The sequence below is a fragment of the Pinus tabuliformis genome, chromosome 9, assembly GCF_031772625.1.
Source record: "Pinus tabuliformis cultivar Carrire ecotype Pingquan chromosome 9, CPIR1, whole genome shotgun sequence".
Classification (NCBI taxonomy): domain Eukaryota; kingdom Viridiplantae; phylum Streptophyta; class Pinopsida; order Pinales; family Pinaceae; genus Pinus; species Pinus tabuliformis.
The window spans coordinates 1,531,446,191-1,531,468,972 of NC_142307.1; the positions used below are offsets into that span (position 1 = coordinate 1,531,446,191).

Below are 22,782 nucleotides of genomic sequence, written 5' to 3' on the forward strand. Positions count from 1 at the left end.
TTTTGGGTTTATCTTCTGTGGATTCCCTAGTGTGAGATGGCGAAATTGAAAGTCAAGTATGGATGGTAATGGTGATTTCTACAATGATCCAAGTATGGATGGTAATGGTGATTTCTACAATGATTTTCCAAACTTTAAAGTTCTCAAAAAGAAGGTTTCAAACTGACTGTGATGAAATCAACTCTCAAAAGGAAATAAATGCACCAAAACAGTAAACTAGTGACAATGGCCTAGTATCCTTATTGTTGTATGAAAAGAAAATAAAAAAAAAAACTGAACTCAAAGCAACTCAAAGGACTGAAAGCAAAGCAAATTAAATCACACTACTTCAACTCACATTCTGACCTTTCACTTTTCGACTCGTTCCGGCTATAGGAAGTAATCATAAACAAGTTGAGTAATATGATATCTAAATTGCAGGAAATCAAATTGCATAAAAGGAAACTAAGATTTAACTACTCATTCATATTTCAATTCTTGAAAATGACATAAGTAATTTAATCTCTAACTTGCAGGAAAGCAAACTAAATCATACTACATCAAATAATATTCTGATTCCTCACTAATTGAGTCGCTTGGCTATAGGAAGGAAATCATAAACAGATGAGTAATATGATATCTAAGTGGCAGAAAAGTAAATAAGCAAAGCAAAATTGAAAGAAATGACAATGCTGGAATTAAAACTCAGTAAATGAATCAGCAGAAAGGACAAGATGATCTCATGTCAGTAGTCATTAAAACTATGTAATTTGCCTGGGCTGCCTACAAGAACCTGAAAGACAAAGACTGATCAGCTAGCAACCATAAGAAAGCATAAAAGGAAAAGATGAACAGCAGCTAGTTATAAACATCAGGAAATATATATACAGGCAACTAATTATAAAAGCAATAACATAATGAAAGAAGGCGAGAAATTATACAGTAGATACAGGGCTTTGGTGTACAGGGGCCCTCTGCAACCTCAGCCAATCAATACTCAGTCACAAATGGAACTCAAGAATGTTGTCTTCTCATATATTAAAGTGCAGTAAAAACATAGAAACAGAGCACGGTACAGTGGCTCGTAAAACACAGTCAATATTACATATGAAAAGCTAACTGTCAAGCGTTTGATAACGCGTTATTTATAAGTGAAAACGCTGCAACTAATTCCTAGATTCTACGCTGCCAAACAGACACGTAAATCTCCACGGCCTGAGATCTAGCGGTATGGTAATTATGACAGTTAAATCCATGGGATGGTGGCTGCTCGATTCAATTCACGGGTTGATCCACAGGTGTGCCAACACCTCCAGAAATTGAGGATCGTGCCACACAAACCTTCACATGGGCAAAACAGAGCCGTGCCACTGCAAAACTCTTGGTTTGACCCCTCCTTTGACCGTCTTTGACCATGGCTGTTTGTGAGTGATTCCGCTGATCTGAAGGGACACGCTCCATGTACATGTCACTTGCAGCTTGCCCATGTGACTGGATTCTCCATTGTACACCTGTAACATAGTCTTTAACAAAGTGGCTGCGGAAACTTGAGCTGGCTGCGGAAAGTGACAAGTTTCCGCAGCTGCTTGAACAAAAATCTAAATCAAACAGCAGCCATAAACATAGTTAGGAAACCATTTCATAAGCCCTTTTTAGACTAATATGCAATGATTTGACAGCCTGGTGGATCAAATAAATGGAAAATAAAGTTGAAAAGGTATATAGGGAAGATGCAGGTTTGGGACTCAACAGCGTTCTAGTAATTTTCTCTTCAACTTTCATAGCACTCTGATACGCTTCTTCAATATTCTTTGGAGACAACATACTAATTTCATCTAAAATTTCTAGCCTTAAACCATTTACATACCTGGCTGTCTTTTCTGTGGTATCCTCTGTATAACCGGCCCTTAGGTTCACTCGATAAAACTCTTCAGTGTACTCCCTTACTGTCATTCCTTTCTGTTTCAAATTCTGCACTTGCCTGTGTAGTGCAATCTGATAATCTTTCGGCAAAAATCTACCCTTTAACTTGACCACCATCCTTGACCAAGTTTTGATCGGCAACTTGTTCAATCTCCTTCTCTCTGTTTGGACACTGTCCCACCACAGGGCTGCGTGTCCTTTCAACTTTGTCGCAGCAAATTTAACTCTACGGTCTTCACTAACCTCCTCACACTCGAAATACTTATCCAACTCGCTAATCCAATCCAACAGGATCTCTGTGGACAGGCTGTCGTCATAATTTGGGAGTTCTGGTTTGGGTTTACTGCTTGCTATTAAGACTGATCTCAACAGTCTCATTTCTGGGCCCTCTCCATCCGATCCATCTGTTGTCGCTTCAGCTTCCTCTTCACTATCATCGCCTACTTCTGGATCTCTTCTTCTCCCTGCCTCAACTACCTCCAAACGGGCAGTAAGAATCCTGATCTCCTCTCTCAGTCCTTCCTCTGCTATCCTTCGAACACCTCTGCCACGACCTCGCCTTCCTACCTCCATTTCTCTGACTGACCTTAAAAAAAAATTCTGCTCTGATACCACTATGATGGGACCCAGCCCACACTCCAACGTATAACTTAACACAAGTTTGTCTGGTGCTATTGATGAAGGTGGATTTGGTTGATGATTTGGTTTTTGATTATTGTTATGATCAGTGGATATTTATGTTGGTGGTTGCAATCATTTAATAAGAATCATAAATAAGAACCTGACCTGTCCTCCTGCCTCGGTCCTCGTTTCCCGCTTGGTCATTACGCAAAACCCTTTGGCATTTTGGTCATTTTCAGCATTTCGTTCTGCTGTGAGAGCTCTACGAGGGTTTCTATGGAAATGCTCTGTTCTGGTTCTGTCTACGAATGAATGTGGTTCCACGGACTCACCTGTGTTGTTGGCAATTGTATTCCTTGTTGTATGGTCCTATTTTGCGCTCTCGAGGTTAGTTTGTTTGTTTTCCTCTGCACAATGGGTTATTTCATTTGTTGGTACCTGGAATCGATTTCTGGTTTGGCTTGTCGGACTTCCAACCGTTCCTTCCTGTTGTTGGTTAATCTGTTACTGCTTGTTGGAAATAATACTGAGAGGGGGGGTGAATCAGTATTATAAAATTCTTTTCAATATATATTCCTTATTTATACTTTGAATTATTCTTCAGATATTGATCGTTACTTTGTATGTCAGTACCATAAAATAATGAGCATGGATAAGAAAAACAGATAGTCACACCAAAGAACACCAGATATAAGGTGGAAACCCAATGTGGGTGAAAACCACCTGCTGCAATATGTCTCTATCTTCTTTCAATTAGAAACTCCTTTTACAATGATTTTGTACTGGTGCAGTCCTTTACCAGTACGCAGGCTGCAACCTGCAGAGAGCTACAACTCTCTCTCGTTTTCCAGTCTCTCAAGGACCACTTTTCATCAATTTTCAAACTGGATCCAAATAGTCATCAAGTACATGCAAGTTACCCAAACTTCTTATACAATCAACCAAGAGTCACCCAACTTCTCAGAATGCTGTAAACAGAAAGATAGTACCAGAAATATAAACCCAGAACTCTGCAGCAATAGATAAAAGATAACCAACAAATGTTTTAAGACAGATCCGCAGTTTTTCTTTATCTGGGCTGCGAGGCTTCGCACTTCACCTTCTGCGTCTCTGCGTATCCCCGCAGAGAGCCTTCCGCTGTGCCGCGTACCCACGCACTGTGCCTTCAATCGCGCCGCGTACTTCTACTGTGCCCCCGCACCTCGGCTTCTATCGCGCCGCGTAGCTACGCACCTGCGGCTTCTGTAGCGCCGCGTACTTTTACTGTGCCTCCGCACCTGAACCTCTATCACGCCGCGTACCTTTACTGTGCCTCCGCACCTGAACCTCTATCACGCCGCGTACCTTTACTGTGCTTCCGCACCTGAACCTCGATCACGCCGCGTACCTCCGCACTGGGACTTTTGCTTCGCTGCGCACCCTCGCACTTTCACTGTGTATCACCTGCGTTCCTCCGCACCGGGACTTCCGCTCTGCTGCGTACGCCCACACTTTCACAGCGAATGGTCTGCGTACCTCTGATTAGAACCCAATTAAATAGTCCTCCTATGTGCCACTGACAGTCAGATTCACAGATCTGATCTTGTGCCCGATAGATCACACTTCATAGATTCACTTCCAACTTCACTTTTATATAGATCAAGCTTTTAAACCGATAACCCAATATTTCAGATCTTAAGATATTCAATTTTCAAAGATGCATTGACCAAGTGATCTCCTTCCCTACTTATAGACAAGCCCTTATTCACACCATGGAACAAAACCATAAAATGACCAATACAAGGGATCCAAACTGGGGCTAAATTAGATCCTATACCACGGGCCAAACATAAGAAACCCCACGTGAGCGCGCTTCTCTGCCTTGAAGTAAGTGCACTGGGGGACCGCACCTTCTGAACGGATAACATGCGGGTATGACCGCACTTCCTGAACGGCGAACCTGCGGGTCCGCACCCTTTGAACCATTCACCTGCGAACCTCTTAATTTCCATCATTTTGAGAGCCTGAACAGAGCATTGCCACCTTGAGTGTGTTGCCATCAAGTACAACACCTGTATCATATAGCCATACCAGAATCATAATGCCAACAATCTCCCCCTTTGGACTTGATGGCAACCTCAAGATCCTCAACGTCATTCTCCCCCTTTGACATCAAGGGCAAAGGGTTATGCTCCCCCTAAGAACATGCTCCCCCTGACTATAAACCAGATCTGCAAAGAAGAACCATAATCCACCAAACACCATAAATGACCATGAAAGAGATAGAGACATATTGCAGCAATATTCAGACCAGCATCCATGATCTCCTCCTGTACTTCCTCCATAATGCCAACAATGCATTATATGCTCCCCCTAAACCTGTGCCATTCAATCTTCGACCAATCCGCAACCCAGCACATGTACGCATATACCCCCGATGAACCTTGGGTACAACCAACAAACAGAAGAGATTCAACAACAAGATGATGCATCAACAACCCCCAGCTTTTGCCTGAGGTATTCAAAGGTCTCCCTGGGCAATGGTTTGGTGAGTATATCAGCAACCTGTTCCTTAGAAGGAACATACTCCAACTTGACCTTTTGTGCAAGCACTTGTTCCCGGAGAAAATGATACTTGATCGGTATGTGCTTGGTCTTTGAATGCATGACTGGGTTCTTTGAAATGTCGATTGCACTTGTATTATCACATAAGATGGAGATAGGTGATGTACAAGTGATTTGAAAATCCTGCAAGGTCTGCATCATCCAAAGGAGTTGAGTGCAGCAAGATGCAGCAGCAACATATTCCGCTTCAGCTGTACACAAGGAAATCGAACTTTGTTTCTTGCTGAACCAAGATACTAATCTGGAACCCATAAAGAATGCACCACCACTTGTGCTCTTCCTGTCATCCACGCTTCCGGCCCAATCTGCGTCTGTATAAGCATGAAGTGTGAGATCTGTATCTCTAGGATACCATAAGCCATAATTTTGAGTCCCTTGAAGATATTTGAAAATTCTCTTCACTGCCTGAAGATGAGTTTCCTTTGGATTTGCCTAAAATCTTCCAACTATTCCCACTGCATGCATGATGTCTGGTTGGGTACCTGTCAAATAAAGTAGACTTCTAATCATAGATCTGTAGGTTGGTTGATGCACTGCTGCTGATTCATCATTTGCACTGAGGCTACATCCTGTGACCATGGGTGTACATACTAGTTTTGCATCTTCCATGCCATACTTCTTCAAAATCTGCTTGAGATACTTGGTTTGTGACAAGAAGATCCCTCCTTCCTTTTGTTGGATTTGCAATCCAAGAAAGTATGTCAGTTCTCCAAGCAAGGACATTTCGAATTCTTTCTGCATCACCAAGGCAAAGCTTTGACTCATAGCTTTTTCATTGCTGCCAAATATAATGTCATCTACATACACAACAAGTATTAGCAATTTGTCATTTTCAATTTTTATATAAAGATTGCTATCTGCTGATCTTTTTGAAAAACCTTGTTGATGAAGATATTTGTCCAAACGATAGTACCAAGCCCTTGGAGCTTGTTTAAGACCATAGAGAGCCTTTTTCAGTCTGCATACAAGATTTGGATCATTTCCAAGAATGAAACCATCTGGTTGTTCAATGTATACTTCTTCTTCTAAGTCTCCATTCAGAAACGCTGATTTCACGTCCATTTGGAATACTTTGAACTTTTGAAAGCTTGAGAGAGCAAGGAACATTCGGATGGCCTCAAGTCTTGCAACAGAAGCAAAAGTTTCTTCAAAATCTATTCCTTCTTGCTGCGCATACCCTTTACAGACAAGTCTGGCCTTGTTTCTAATTACTTCCCCATTTTCATTCAACTTATTTTTGAAGACCCATTTTGTCCATATAACATTCTTATCCTTTGGTCTAGGAACCAACTCCCAAGTGTTGTTCTTTTCGATCTGCTCAAATTCTTCATCCATTGCTCTGACCCAACATTCATCTTTGCATGCCTCTTTCACATTTTGTGGTTCAGTGGAAGAGAGTAATGCCAAATAGCTTGAAGCTTCTGCAATTGTTCTTCTTGTTTGTACACCTGCTTCTTTCTGCCCCAAAATCTGAGATTCTGGATGATTCTTCTGAACATACCTAGATGGAATCTTCTCTTCTATCCTTATCTGTTCCTCTGGTGCTTCTTGAGGTTCTTCTTCTTCATCATTCTGTCTTTGAGAGTAGTCTTCATCTTCTTCGATATTTTCATGATTTACTTGCCTAGGAATGTATCCCTTTTCATCAACCACTACATCAATGCTGTCAACAATTCTTCCAAGTCTTTTATTGTAGCACTTATATGCTTTGCTGTGTGGAGAATAACCAAGAAGAATGCCTTCATCTGCTCTAGGATCAAGTTTGCCAAGTTGCTCATCAGTATTCTTAATATAGCATTTGCTCCCAAAGATTTTGAAGTGCTTTACCGAAGGAGTCTCACCATACCAGAGCTCATGAGGAGTTTGAGTGTTGTTCACTCGAACATTTGTTTTGTTGAGAATAACAACTGCAGCATATGCAGCTTCACCCCAGAAAGTTGTGGGAGTTCCAGACTCATCAAGCATAGCACGAGCCATTTGTTGGACTGTTCTGTTCATCCTTTCCACCACTCCATTTTGCTGAGGAGTTCTAGCTGTAGAGAATTCTCTTCTTATCCTATGTTCTTCACAGAAAACGAAAAATTCATTTGAGGTAAACTCCCCACCTCTGTCGGACCTGAGGCACTTAATTTTGTAACCTGATTCATTTTCAACCAAGGCTTTGAAGGATTTGAATTTTTCGAATGCTTCGTCTTTGTGCTTCATAAGTCCTAACCAAACAAACCTGGAGAAATCGTCAATGAATAATATCAAGTATTCTTCTCCTCGAGGTGTCCTTTTCCTAAATGGACCACATACATCTGTATGGACTAGCTCAAGAGGCATGCTAGCTGATCCTTCCTTCTCCGAAAAGTTAGTTCTGGTTTGCTTTCCAAACTGACATGATTTGCATATGGTGTTGTCTGGAATTTTGATATCTGGAAGACCACGAACTGCCTAATATTTGCATGCTTTCCTTATTTGTGAAAAGCTTAGATGCCCCAACCTCCGGTGCCATAACCAGTGTTCATCATCCTTGCTCAAATAGCATTGTTGTTGTCCTTCTTCAAATATGTATAGATTATTTGGAGTTCTTCTACCTTTGATCACTGTTTCACCTGTATTAAGATCACGAACACGACATCCATTTGATCTAAATATTACCTCGGTTCCTTGATCACACATCTGGCTGACACTCAGAAGATTATGCTTCAATCCATCAACATACAAAACATTTCCAGCTTTGCCCTTTTCTTTTAACTGAGCAGTGCCTTTACCTTTTATAGCTGCAGGAGTATCATTTCCAAAAGAAACTTTCTTTCCCTTTTCTAAAGCAGAATATGATTCAAGTTTTTCTTTATCACCTGTCATATGCTTCGAACATCCACTGTCGATGTACCATAGATTTTCCTATCCCTCTGCATAAAACGCTATCCCACATCTTTCTGTTTGTGGTTCCTTTATTCTCCACATTCTGGTGCTTGAGGCTTGTTCCTTTGTCTGCTGAAACCTGCTCCTGCATTCAGAATCTTCATGACCAAAGTTATTGCAAATAGAACATTCAACTTCATTTTCAAGAGCCGAAAAGTTATTATAGGTCCTTTTTGTAAACCCGGTCATACTTCTTTGTTTTTGAGCTTCTCTAGTCAGATTGTTTTATATGCAACACATTGAGCTGCTTTGTGACCAAAGTTATGGCAAGAGAAACATTGTCCATTGAAGAAACTTCTTCGATTATCAAATCTACAGGCCAAATGATTGTAATTTCTATTGTCATCCATTCTTGAAGCAAATTGAAAAGATTTTACCTGTGGCTGGTTGTTGCTTTTGTTCGCCCTTAAGACGGATTGCCCCTGGTTTACCTGATAGTCCTTGTTTGTTCTTGATATAATTCGTCCCTGCTTTACCTGGTGATCTCCATTGTGCTTTTGCTCATTCCTTCTTGCTGCATCAAGATAGCTCTTTGAGGTGGATGCTTGAGATGTTTCTCCATTATACCCCAGACCTGTCTTGTTTAGCGGAGAATGTTGTACATTGATGATCTCATCCAGAGTTTCAGATCCTTTGACAAACTTAAAATTAATAGCCTTTGTTTTCTCAATTCTTTTCTAAGGTCAACAATTTCACATTCTAACTTTTCAAGAAATTTTTCTTTTTCATCAATTTGAAATTGTAGAGTATCAATGATCACATTCTTTTCTTCTATACATGTCTTGAGTCTAGAAATCTCTTCATAAAAGCTATCCACATCTATAGCATCCATGTAATCATCATCTTCAAATGCCATTAAAAGTTTATAGTCATTACCTCGTTCATCTTCATCACTATTTGATAAACCATCACTGTCTTCATGAGTGTAGTAGCTTTTCTTATTTGCATTCTGTTTCTTGTTCCATCTAGCAGGTTCCTTTCCTTTGTCAATCTTATCCTTATGAGGACATTTGGCAGCATAATGACCTACTCTTCCACAAGCAAAACATTTAAAAGGTAACTTACCTCTGAACCTTCCAGTACCCCGTTGAAGATTTCTGACAAAATTTGATTCTTCTTCTTCTTCTGGCACGTGACTTGATTCATAGTAGTCTCCTTTGCCTGAAGCCTTAAAAGCAGCTTCTCTCCTGTCTGATGGACCTCCTTTTCTCATTTCATAAGCAGTTAGAATTCCGTGTAGCTGAGACATAGTAAGAGTTCGTAGATTTTCCTTTTCTTCTATTGCAGACACTTTAGATTCAAACTTGGGGGACAATGATCTTAGGACTTTTTCAACCACGACAGCTTCTTTTATTTCTTCACCCAAGTTTTTCATGCAATTAACAATCTCATCTACCCGAAGGAAATAGTTAGCCACACTTTCATCATTATACATTCTGAGATTCTCATATTGAATCCTGAGGGTTTGAAGTTTTGCTCGTTTTACCTGATCATCTCCTTCGTAGCTCAAAACAATCTTGTCCCATATTTCTTTTGCGGATTTATATTGCATAACCTTCACGAATTCTGATTGAGATAGGCATCCCAACAGAGTATTGACTGCTTTAGCATTTGTTTCATATTTCTTCTTTTCAGCCGGATCTGTAGGAGTAGCTGAAGGAAAAGTGTACCCTGTATCTATGATATCCCATACATCTGTACCAAGAGATTGAAGATAGGCAGTAACTCTTACCTTCCAATATACGAAGTTAGTCCCATCAAAAATCGGTGGCCTGATTGATGCTTCCCTCTCGTAGTTGCTCATGATGATAGATCTTCCTTCAAGCGATCAAGCTTCTTCAGAAGGACCTGCTCTGATACCAATTGTTGGAAATAATACTGAGAGGGGGGGTGAATCAGTATTATAAAATTCTTTTCAATATATCTTCCTTATTTATACTTTGAATTATTCTTCAGATATTGATCGTTACTTTGTATGTCAGTACCATAAAATAATGAGCATGGATAAGAAAAACAGATAGTCACACCAAAGAACACCAGATATAAGGTGGAAACCCAATGTGGGTGAAAACCACCTGCTGCAATATGTCTCTATCTTCTTTCAATTAGAAACTCCTTTTACAATGATTTTGTACTGGTGCAGTCTTTTACCAGTACGCAGGCTGCAACCTGCAGAGAGCTACAACTCTCTCTTGTTTTCCAGTCTCTCCTGGAAGGGAGCTACAACCCCCTACTTCTTTTCTTTCAAGGACCACTTTTCATCAATTTTCAAACTGGATCCAAATAGTCATGCAAGTTACCCAAACTTCATATACAATCAACCAAGAGTCACCCAACTTCTCAGAGTGCTGTAAACAGAAAGATAGTACCAGAAATATAAACCCAGAACTCTGCAGCAATAGATAAAAGATAACCAACAAATGTTTTAAGACAAATCCGCAGTTTTTCTTTATCTGGGTTGCGAGGCTTCGCACTTCACCTTCTGCGTCTCTGCGTATCCCCGTAGAGAGCCTTCCGCTGCACCGCGTACCCACGCACTGTGCCTTCAATCGTGCCGCGTACTTCTACTGTGCCCCCGCACCTCGGCTTCTATCGCGCCGCGTAGCTACGCACCTGCGGCTTCTGTAGCGCCGCGTACTTTTACTGTGCCTCCGCACCTGAACCTCTATCACGCCGCGTACCTTTACTGTGCTTCCGCACCTGAACCTCGATCACACCGCGTATCTCTGCACCGGGACTCTTGCTTTGCTGCGCACCCTCGCACTTTCACTGTGTATCACCTGCGTTCCTCCGCACCAGGACTTCCGCTCCGCTGCGTACGTCCGCACTTTCACAACGAATGGTCTGCGTACCTCTGATTAGAACCCAATTAAATAGTCCTCCTATGTGCCACTGACAGTCAGATTCACAGATCTGATCTTGTGCCCGATAGATCACACTTCATAGATTCACTTCCAACTTCACTTTTATATAGATCAAGCTTTTAAACCGATAACCCAATATTTCAGATCTTAAGATATTCAATTTGCAAAGATGCATTGGCCAAGTGATCTCCTTCCCTATTTATAGACAAGCCCTTATTCACACCATGGGACAAAACCATCAAATGACCAATACAAGGGATCCAAACTGGGGCTAAATTAGATCCTATACCACGGGCCAAAACCATAGGATCATGAACGACGGGCTAAATACCACGGGCCAAACATAAGAAACCCCACGTGAGCGTGCTTCTCTGCCTTGAAGTGAGTGAACTGGGGGACCGCACCTTCTGAACGGATAACATGCGGGTATGACCACACTTCCTGAACGACGAACCTATGGGTCCGCACCTTTTGAACCATTCACCTGCGAACCTCTTAATTTCCATCATTTTGAGAGCCTGAACAGAGCATTGCCACCTTGAGTGAGTTGCCATCAAGTACAACACCTGTATCATAGAGCCATACCAGAATCATAATGCCAACACTGCTCTGCTGCTAAAATCATTTTACTACTGTTCTCGTGTGCACAGGTTTCAGGCACAATGGCTCGCTTGGCTTGTCTTTCAGGTAATTTGTCTTTCTTTGATTTATCTCTGCCTTCTCCTGGTTTAGAAACTAACAATGTCCGCTCCTCTTGTCTCAAGTCATTCTTGTGTTCTGTGGCTCTGTAGCACAAGGTTTCTTGTTCAATTGCACTCCCAGGTAAGATTATGTTCTTCCCTTGCTTGTATTGTATCTCTGCTCGCTCCACTATTATGCATGATGTGCTTGACACTGGCTTGTTCTGGTTGCACAGGTCAAGAGCTCGACCTCGAGGTGGATGGCTTCGACACTTGGTTTGCAAACCCTTCGGGGCCTTTCGGGTAGGCTCTGTCACCACAGTTTTGTTGAACTGTAGCTAGGGTTTGTAGTTTTCTAGGGCTGCGCCTCGACCACTGTTTGTTGTCTCTTGTTTGAGTCGTTACACGACCTGGGCACTCCTCTGTTTACAATTCCAGTTTGTAAATTGTTCTGGTCGAACTTTCTGGTTAGGCTCGAGGGTTTCACAATGTCAAACCCTTGACTAGGGTCTACCCTGTCTCGCGGTCACTGCTTATTCTATTTGCTTTAACAATGTAACACTGGACTCTTATATAATAACAGTTATATATTTCTTTGTCTCTATTTTGTTTAGAAAGAAAGAAAATGGTGTATAACAGTTCGTAATGAATTACCTCTGTTTGGTTTGTTCAATCGATACTCGGATTCTGTTTTCTTCGTTCAATTGTTTCGCTATGTGGACTTTCTCCTGGCCGCAAGTCTGTTTACTTGCTTGTCTGTTCTGCTCTTGGAAACTTGCAAGCGATTTACAGTGCTCTGTTTCTTAAGAGAGGAAAAACATAAAAATACATACCTGCACTTTGTTTGTCATTTCTAAATCGTTTAAACAATAGAGAAAATATATTTGCACAGTGTGTAGACGATGGTACAGATGGATGAATGTTAAATTCGTGCTCTGTCTCTTTTTATTGCTTGTATCCGGAAATGCTGAACCTTGTCATTGATTTTCAATGTTACATTTATATGTTCTGTCTACAGTTAATGAAACTCTGTAGTTACTTTTAGTTGTAGACCTTATAGTTACATAACTATTAAGTATTCGGTTTTGCCTATATGGCAAGATTTTACATTTAGACACATTTGTCTTTTCCTTTTAAAATGACAGGACAAATATTAATCTATTGTTTATTAAAGACAAACAAGTAAACGACCCTAACCGACCAAATTACCTTTAACTAATACTGAGATTAAGATAAAAACAAAATCCTACCTCCTACTTTGATAAACTGAACACATAAAACAAACAATATACTAATTCAACTCTCCACCCTGGCAGAGACCAACACCCAGTCATGGTGCCTTAGTTGGATGCTCCTGCATCACAATCTACGATTGGGCGTGATGACATCATGATGATGGCGACATCATCATACGAGCCGTGATGATGATGTGGCGATGATGTGGGAGTTGGGTGACAAGGGTACGGAGATAACATTGTGAGGTGAAATGGAGGCATGGGCGTAGGGCATGTGGTAGCGTGGCTGACATGGGAGTGATGTAGGTTTGCCAAGTGGGTCCACCCGTCCATGCCAAGCGGTTTTCGCATGGCGAGGAGGGCAGTTTTGTGCACCACCCACTTAGGTGTGCTGCCAATGGGGTCAGCCACGCATCACGAGCAGTTTTATCGCGCACTGCCTGTGGGCATTAACCCTCGTGTAGGTTGGCAATGCGATGTGATTCGCATTGTCAATTTGCACGATCGCAGACAATCAGATCTAGAGGCGTAACTCCCAAGTCGTGGTCAGGGTGATGTCATAGTAAGGGTGAGTTCAGTGTGATGTTACATGGCCCATGACGTCATGCTAATGTCATCTGATGCAATTTTTTTTCTTGGAAAGATTTGCACCGATCCCGTTAAGAAAAAATTGCAAAATTCTCGAGGGTGAAATTTAACACCAATAGGTCTATTGCACAAGCATTTGAGATTATAGGCAACCATTTCATCCAGAAATTCTATGAATTATTGCAAGAGTTAATTTGTCCAAATTATGAAAACCATGCGGTGTAACTTATGTTGGATCTTGCTCTAGAGATAATAGTTCCACTCCAGGGAAAATTTTAAGAACTCCCCCTAAATTTATAAGTATAATAAATTGGCGAATCTCCATGGTATATAGGAAAAATGGAAGGCGATTTTATCAATAATATAATATGTATATATAATTTTTTGGCGAATCTCTCACCAGGCATGGCGAATATTTTACTTAATTATAAAATCTTGTAAGATCTTGGTATTACCATGGGTTATCATAAACCTGGAGCTTAAACATTACTATTAGTAATTTATAAAAATTAATATCCAGAGGGATCAAATATTTTTTCACTCTATGCTAGTTGCATATCACGATATTTGATACCTCGGTTAGTAGATCTAGAGTAAAGATGGATCTATGCTAGTTTAATTCCCCCATTTAAATAGGCTACATTCTTTTTTCACTCTATGCTAGTTTTCATATCACGATATTTGATACCTCTGGGGGGTTAGTAGATCTAGAGTAAAGATGGATCTATGCTAGTTTAATTCCCCCATTTAAATAGGCTACATTCCAGGTGAATACCATGGGTCAATACCATGTGGCATTTTGGTGAATACCATGGGTCAATACCATGTGCCATTTTTATTTTTATTAATACTAATATTAGGGTTAATAATGTTTTTTTGCATGGTATTAATAACAATCTAGTCCATGGTATTTGTCCCATAGTATTTTGCCCATAGGTTTCACCTAAATATTTGAGTGTTCGTAAATATAAGGTGACTTATGGAGTAAATGTAATTTTTTTTTTATTTGTTTACCATACCTCTCGTTTATTTATATTTTTATTAATTTACCATACCTCTTTTACAAATATGGTATTTGGCCCCTGGGATTCATTTAAATAAAACCTGTTTCTTGAGCCTTCATAAATAGAAGGAGGGTTATGGACTAAATATAAAAAATGTTTTATTTATTTACCATACGTCTAGTTTATTTATATTTTTATTTATTTACCATACCTCCACTTTACTTATATTTTTATTTGTTTACACCCTTGCATGTATATAAGGTGACTTATTGAGTAAATATAAAAAATGTTTTATTTATTTACCATACTTCTCATTTATTTATATTTTTATTAATCTACCATACCTCTTTTATAAATATGGTATTTGGCCCATAGGATTCACTTAAATAAAACCTATTCTTGAAAATGGGCGAATGGAAGGTTGTAACTCCTAATTTCAAGGGCTAAATTTACCTTTTTTACCCTCTCCCTTAAAATAAGGTGGGCTATTTGAGGTGATTTGTAAAAATGTACTATGATACAAAATATTCGCCCACTAAAAATTTAAAACCCCTTAATTTCGCCAAAGGGCGAACATTCGCCCCTAAAATTTTCTATGTTCCACTCCCATAACCAGAAAGTTGTGACTTTCCCAATGCATTGAAATTATTGAAGGAGCAACTCCATTGGTTGATACAATGGATTAACATGTTCAAAATGTGTGTTCTATCCAGCATAAGTGCGGAAAAGGAACATGAAGGGGAGTATTCCAATAATGCAATATAAAAGTGATAAAACTCAAGTTGTTGAATTCCCTGGTTCTATTTCCTATCAAAATAATCAAAATCATAGTGCTTCATTGGTAAACTCTTCAAATGAACTTCCCCATTATGTCATCGGTAGCGTAGGTGAATATGACTCAAAATGAATTTATATATGTGCAAAGATTTGGGAATCAAGAGTTTTATGCTCTTGAAATGTTAACTTCTGTCAAGGTTCTAGTTGATCTACACAATGAACACAACAAATGATGGCTAGTACATCACAACAGTGATTTCATGTAAAAGCACCCTTCGTAGATAATCTAAAAGAAGAGGGTTTCTTTCTTAAAATATTAAATCTGGACACTTATGATGATGTTGTTAAAAGGGTTGAAATTAGCCTAGTTTAAATGATCCTTCAAAATTGATTCACTTTACACCATTATTATTAGAAGTGGCTAAAACTTCAATCAATTAAGCATGGAGCCAGTTCCAAATGGCAATTTTGATAAGGCTACAAGTATTTATTTGTAAATTTTTATCGAGAGAGATACCAAGCAAGTGGTTTTTAAAAATCCTTGTATTTTTTAAGAGCAAGTGGGATACCAAGCATGCAAGTTGTCAATCCTATCAACCATTTTTTATATATCTAAAATGTAGTTAAACAAAAGGAGACTAAAACCTAACACTGAAAAAGAGGATAAAAAACAATAATATTTTGCATCTTGGAAGCTAAGTTGATCTAGATCTAAGAGGACCACTGTATTTATGGAAGATCTAAGACCCTGCCAAAGGACTTGCCATCTTATTTGTGGATTTTGTATTTCTCTTAATTTATGTATGTTTCTCTAATTTATCAAGAATTTTTATTTTGTGTGTCTAAGAACTCATGGGTAACTTTGTTTCAATTATGAAGATAATGTTGTATACTTTCTTTCAATGTTGTCAAAGTTGTCTTTATAACTATGTCTAAACATAATGCCAAGAACATAATTGCTTTGAAGTGACACTAAACAACCGTCTTTGAGAATGTTGAAGGGTTACCCCCTTTGGCCTAAGAGCTAGCTTGCGACTTCAATTAGGAAGGTTTATAAAGCCTCCATAAGGTGGCATGGCATTGTTCCTTGGCCAGTTATTGCTTTAGTAACAATACAATTCAACATCAGTGTAATGAATACATTAAGCTATACATGCATTTCATTAGAAAGCTTATTCAAGGTCACACTCTCTAAGTGCTCTTTTTCCCTATAGATGATCAAGTTGCAGACATATTCACAAAGTCTCCTACATACATGAAGTTTTCCGAACATTGATCTATGTTGGGATTTCAAGATGTTGGCAATAAGGGGGGATAGGCTCAAATGCTTCCTTCCTTCTCCTATTGGGTCACCTTTGTAAATCCTTCAATCATATCCCAAGTTGTTCATAAGATGGATGTTAAGGTATTTAGACACTTAGGAGTTAGTTAAGATCAATTTGGTCTCATGTGTCCTAAGGTAAAATGTGTTTTTTTAGTGTGTTTCTTTAGTTTGTGTTGATATGTATTTATATCTATGTAATCCAATCATTTTGATATGTTTTAAACATACAATGGTCCAACAATTCATATTCTCCTTCATACTAACTGCTTTATTTATTTATGGATTACAACTTGATTGGTCCTTTATTTCTATTTAAGGATCATGAAGGATCACTTGCTAATGATCAAATATGAGAAACTCATATGTAACTTTTCCCCTTTTTCCATTTATATATTTCCTCAAGTGGCATTCCTTCTTGATTTCACAAATCTGCAATGGTGTCAAGAAACTCAACAATCTTTATAGGTAGCTAATGCATTCCTAAGCCATGGATCCTAACCCACAACAACAACCACCAAGCTCACTATGACAAACTTAAAGTACATAACAAATAAGGAAGCACACAAATGTATAAAAAGAAACAAGCACACTTAAGGGAAAACCAAATTCTTCACAACAAACACTTTATATTAGTTTTAGGATCTATATATCACACATAAAATTCCACAATGGAATTCACTAATATTATAAATAATCATAGGGTTGAAAACCCTTCCTTAAATGTTAAATTCCAATGCCTTCGATTCAATGTCTTAGCCAAGCTTACAAAGGTTCAAATAGAAAAACAACAAAATATAAATCTTATATAGCCTAGGTCTTCTTTTCTTTCACTTATCACAATAGCAAAATTGGTGGAGCGGATGGAAATAAATTATTGTATATTTTAAGAGCAAGTGGGATACCATACATGTGACTTAAAAAATTATTTTCTTTCTTTTAACAAATACAATATATTGTGACTTAAATACATTTATGAAGACCAAACCTAGTTACATTCGTTAACACTCCCTCTTAACTAGGGAGGTATTCATAATTAACACCATATAGAGGTACATGGAAGATCTCCAATACAAACTATGAAGAGTTCAGGCACACTCAGTGCCACAGACTAGATAACTGAACAGATTTATCTATCTGGGTGGATTAAGATGGAATAAACTTTCAGCGACTCTAGGTACCATCAGGCTTACTTGCTAACCATCAACCCACGGTTCTAGGTGTGTATCCAAGGTCAGAGCTCCAAGACCAACGCCACCCTCCCTCTTCCGGATCTAGACATCAACACATAGGCCGGCCATATATCCTCCCAAACATCCACCATTAGATGCTTCAACTACCCCTAATAAAATAGATATATCCATTTGTCCAAGCATGCTTCCAGAGTGTTCAACCTTTTTATGGAGAGTTTTACCTATACAAACACAAACCTCAATAATAAACTTTCAAATATACATACAAGTAAACACAAACCTTCGGGGTCTTCATTCATTCCGATGTTGCTTATATCATCATCAAGCTATCCAAATACATCTTATCGAAAGCTCACTTCTTTAGCAGTACCAAATATAGCCTCAATGTTTTTCATGAACATTTATCAATAGTACTTTGTTTACTTCAAAGTATTCTCTATCATAATATGTCCTCCCTCTCAACTAGGGAGATATAGCATTTCTTTTATTCAGACTCCCTCCTAGCTCAGGGAGATCAAGTACTTCCTTCTTCCATAATATTGGAGAACCTTTCACAGCGTCATTTCTTCTCACAGTATCAAGGTCATCTTGATATATAATTTCCTTCATCGTGCTTATACGAACATCTTCGTCATTTTGAAGATTATGCACCTGTAACACTTTCATAGCAAGTACAACCAAATATATATAGACAAAAGCATGAGGTTAACAGTATCAAAGTTATGTCAATATAATGAAATCATCAAAACAATCAAATACTTTAGACATCAAATACCTAAACCTGGTTAGGTACATAATCAGCAAGAGATGCATACTTCTAACTTCTACTTCTTGCTAGGGTTTTGTTAAAAACCCTAGACTACAAAATAAAGCAATTTAATCAAGAAATCAGTCTCATTCTATCTAGGGCTTCAATATTACTTCCAAAGATATGTGATAGTCTCTACTATAATTATTGCAAACCCTAGATTTTATTTTCAATACACAAAGCTTTAGATATCAGTAATAACAATCCTATTATGCATCTAGTGTTTCAATAATGTTGGACTTTACTAAGGTTTGATGCATACCCTTGACTAAATCATATCGAAAACAATATCATCATATCCTAGAATATCAATCTCTACTAGGGCTTTGTTATAAACCCTAGAATATACATGAGCAACAATAATTAGGTAACCATAATCGAATATACATATCTAGGATGCATTTTTCATCAATATTTACTAGGTAAACCTAAGACACAAACGTCAACAAATTTTCTCTAAGCTAGGGTTTCAATCAAACATATGAACATACACCTAGGGCTTTATCCCTAGAACTTTACTATAGCCATTACAAAGGTTTCGGTCATAAACCCTAAAGTTCTAGGGTTCTATTAAACATTAACAGCAAACCCTAAAGGACTAGGGTGTCTATTATAAGACTACCAAGAGAATAAGATTTCTAAATTGCATTACTAACCCTAAGTAGACTAGGGTTTCATAACTATGGACATACCCTTAGGTTAGGGTTTTATAGAGAACCTTTTAGGGTTCCATACGAATGATCAAAATATAATGAGGGTAGATTCAATCTAATGATTAATCACCCAAACAAGAGTCTCTTACTATTCAAAACCCTAGACATAACGATGTCAGTAACGTAGAGAAAAATTTAAAAGAATGATCGTACCTTTAAATAAAGAGATCTTTGTAACAAAGCTTATAGGCTAAGACATACCTTAGTTTGTTTCTTCAAAAACCTTGTAGGACATCAATGCTTGAAGGGTTTCAATAGAACTTCTTTCACACTTCAAGTCTATCCTTTGAAGTCCTCTCCATTATCCTTGAGCAGTTAGCAAGCTTTCCTAGCCAAGAAAAAATATAAAGAGAAAGGTTATTAGCATATAATACAAACACATCTTGATAATAGAGGGAAATGAAACATAAAAGATAAGACAAGGAGTAAGATACTCATCCTTAGTAAAATGATGAGGGGCTCCCTCTTAATCCAATCTTGAGGGATACCTACAACTTTATCAAAATAAAAGGTGTTCTAACAAGACTTGTTAGACCTACAAATTCTAGAGATAAAAACATAAAGGAAAACAAATCAAAACTTAGAATAGAAGGATATGTAAGGGATAGTGTCCCTAAGAATCCCTAGCAAATAAGTCTCTGACTTCAAATTCTTCTATCTTGTTCTTCTTTGGTGGTCCTTCATCAACAACATTTGCATGCTCTCTTTCTCTCTTCTTATTTCTTGGATTCTCAGGACAATGACTCTAGTAATGTCCCATTTTGTAGCAATTGTAACAATCAACCTTGGATAGGTCCATTTTCTTCTTTGGTCCTCTGAAGTTATTGAAGGTTCCCTTCTTTTTGTGATGCGTAGAGTAAGTATTCAAGGTGTTTTCTTCTTCATTTTCCTTTTTTTGTTTACCATTGATATTCTGACTTCTTCTTGGCTACATGCATTCCACATTTGTTCAAATGTAGGCATATCCTTCCAACTGTTGAGTCCTGATGCAAAGGCACTCCAAAATTTAGGTAGTCCTATAATAGTAGTAATTACGAGCTCCTTTTCTGGGACAACTTCATCTATTGCTTGGAGTTCATCTCTGATTCTGGATATCCTTATAAAGTATGATGAAACATTATCATCATTTGTCATCTTAACAGTTCTTAGTTCATTCTTGAGGCTTGTTATTTGACCTATGTTCTTGATTGTGAATAACTAGGAGAGAGCCTCATACATTTCTTGAGTGGAATTTATGTTGGATATATATGGAATCAAGTTATCCTTAATTCCATCCACTATTATATTCATAGCCACAAATTCAAGTTCTCTAAACTTCACTTTATCTGCATTGCTTGATTCATCAGTAGGCTTCTTGACTCTTCCTTGAACAAGATCTAAGACTTTATTCTTTTCGAGAATGAGATCTATTTTCTTTTTCCAGGCCCTATAGTTGGAGGCTTCTTATAGTTTGTTCTCTGCCTTCATTGAGTTTGTCATGTTGATATCTTCTAATTCTAACCTTGAAACTCCTTATTCTCCTTTCAATAGATCTTTTTTTCCTTCCTTCTTTCACCTTAGCTCTTTTACCATGCTAGAAAATCAGAAAGGCAGAAAGATTTTCTTATGTTGATAACTACTTGTGATATCTTTATGTTCTTATTAACTTTCCTATGTTCTTCTTTCATCTTTGTTTCATCAAGCAATTATCAAAATAAAAACATGAAGATCAGGCACACCAGATGTAGGCGGAGAACCAAGGCTAAAACCCCTATATAGGGGAAAACCCAGTCAAGAAATCTTCCTTCAGTAATTCAGATTGAGATGGACCAAGACCCTAGACCAACAAACTTTCCTCCTCCACCAAGTCAGCCTTCCAAGATGATATAGTAGTCTCTTCTTATCCAACAGCTCCAACCCAACAACAATCCAGAAATTTGACTTCCTAGTTGCAAAATTTCAACCCCCAGCAATAGAATTTCGACCTCCTAGTTACTGCAAAATTTCATCCTCCTTGCAGCAACTACACAACTTCACACATGTGGGAAAGAGCGAAAAAATCAACTTTTTATGCTTGTGAGAGACCTCCTTCTCTTTAGCTATCCTTCTTCCTCTTCTTCCTTCAAATTCACACTTTTTTTGGTGCCATAAGTTATAGATTGAAATCCAGGCTGATATGTGAGAGACCTCCAGACTGATTCAAAATCTGCCCTTTCTTCCTCAATCACACACTTGAGTAGACTTCTCTCAATTGTTATGTGTTGGGGATTCCAGAGTTGAATACATGGTCTTTAAATGATGAGTTTTATGCAATATCAATAATTCTTGATTACAGAGTCCTCCGGAGGCCATAAAAATGCAGTTCTGCGAGCATATTATTGCAAGGTTTCTTGAAATTTTGACCAGGTCCTTTCCTCTATTGCCAAAAATTGGTGAAATTATTTGCAGTCCTCAACAACATTTCTTTCTGGTTGCCTGGAAACACAACCTGATCCATAGACACCTTTGGCGTGTATAGACAACATCCTTTAACAAGCTCATCCATTTCGCAATCCAATCCAGAATGGAACAATGTAGTTCTCCAAGTTGATCCATCAAGTCCCAACCTACCCAAAAATATGTAACCGCTCTCAACTTAATCGGGCCTCTAACAAGAAGTTTGTTGGACTTGTGGAAGTGTATGAGCCAAAACCTGCTCCTTGAAGGAATCAAAGAAAACAGTCAAAATATCTTTGACCTGTATCACATCATGACGACTTCCATTTTCACCTTAAAAGAATACTCTTCACAACAGGAGATACTGCAATTCCAGTAGGCATAACAACTACATTTTCAAACTCATCCAATCCAAGTTTCCTAGACAGGGCCTCCAACCAAGGAGGTTCTGTAGACCCATTTTTTAATCCTCTAGAAGGGTATCATAAAAGGGTGGTACACATTGACATGCTCCTTGACGTCTATCAAGATCATAATCATATGGGGCAAGAAAAATACTTTGCTTATCTTTATCAAATTCAAGGTTCTATATGCCTCATTTTCCTCCACTGCCCCGACTCTTGGTGTTATAAGGACCGAACAGACCAGCGGGTTCAGACTGGTCCAACCATTTTGGGGCAAAAACTGGTTCGAACCGATGACTTGAACCATTTTTTTCCAGTTCGGTACGGTAAAACCACGTAGAATGCAACAAGTGGGGCCTATTTTGTTTTTTTCTTTTTATGTTTGTCTTAGATAGGCACTAACGCAAAATAGGTGCCTAATATTCAAGCATATTGTCCTACTATTGCTATGCATTTCATGATAATGTTAAAAATTTAAGAAAAAGGATGAAAATGACTCGGGATGTTTGAGAGTGGTTTTGACCTCATTGGATTTCATATGGAGAAAGTAAAATTTTAGATCTCACTCAAAATCCAGCAAACTTAACAGTTTTCCAAGATTTCAGGATTGGGGGGATTGCAACACTACATTGGATTTTCTCATGTACGAGGGTATGGAACTAGTATTTAATCAAGAGCACCAAGCCCTCTATGTACCTTGATGTTAGTGGCATTGGTTGTTGAACTCCTCTATCATGAGCCTA

The 22,782-nt window shown here is 38.5% G+C and overlaps 1 protein-coding gene across 2 annotated transcripts in view; it reads right to left on the reverse strand.

Annotated features, from left to right (window-relative positions):
- Positions 1-753: 753 nt before the first annotated feature.
- Positions 754-22,782, reverse strand: part of LOC149154448 (uncharacterized) — a 79,310-nt gene continuing 57,281 nt past the window's right edge. The window contains exon 3 of one of the 2 annotated variants that reach the window (XM_089439981.1): positions 754-772. The gene's annotated coding sequence lies outside the window, so the exon portion shown is untranslated. Of the gene's footprint in view, positions 773-18,331; positions 18,351-22,782 lie in introns of those variants that run through there. The other variant, XM_089439982.1, reaches the window with a different exon arrangement.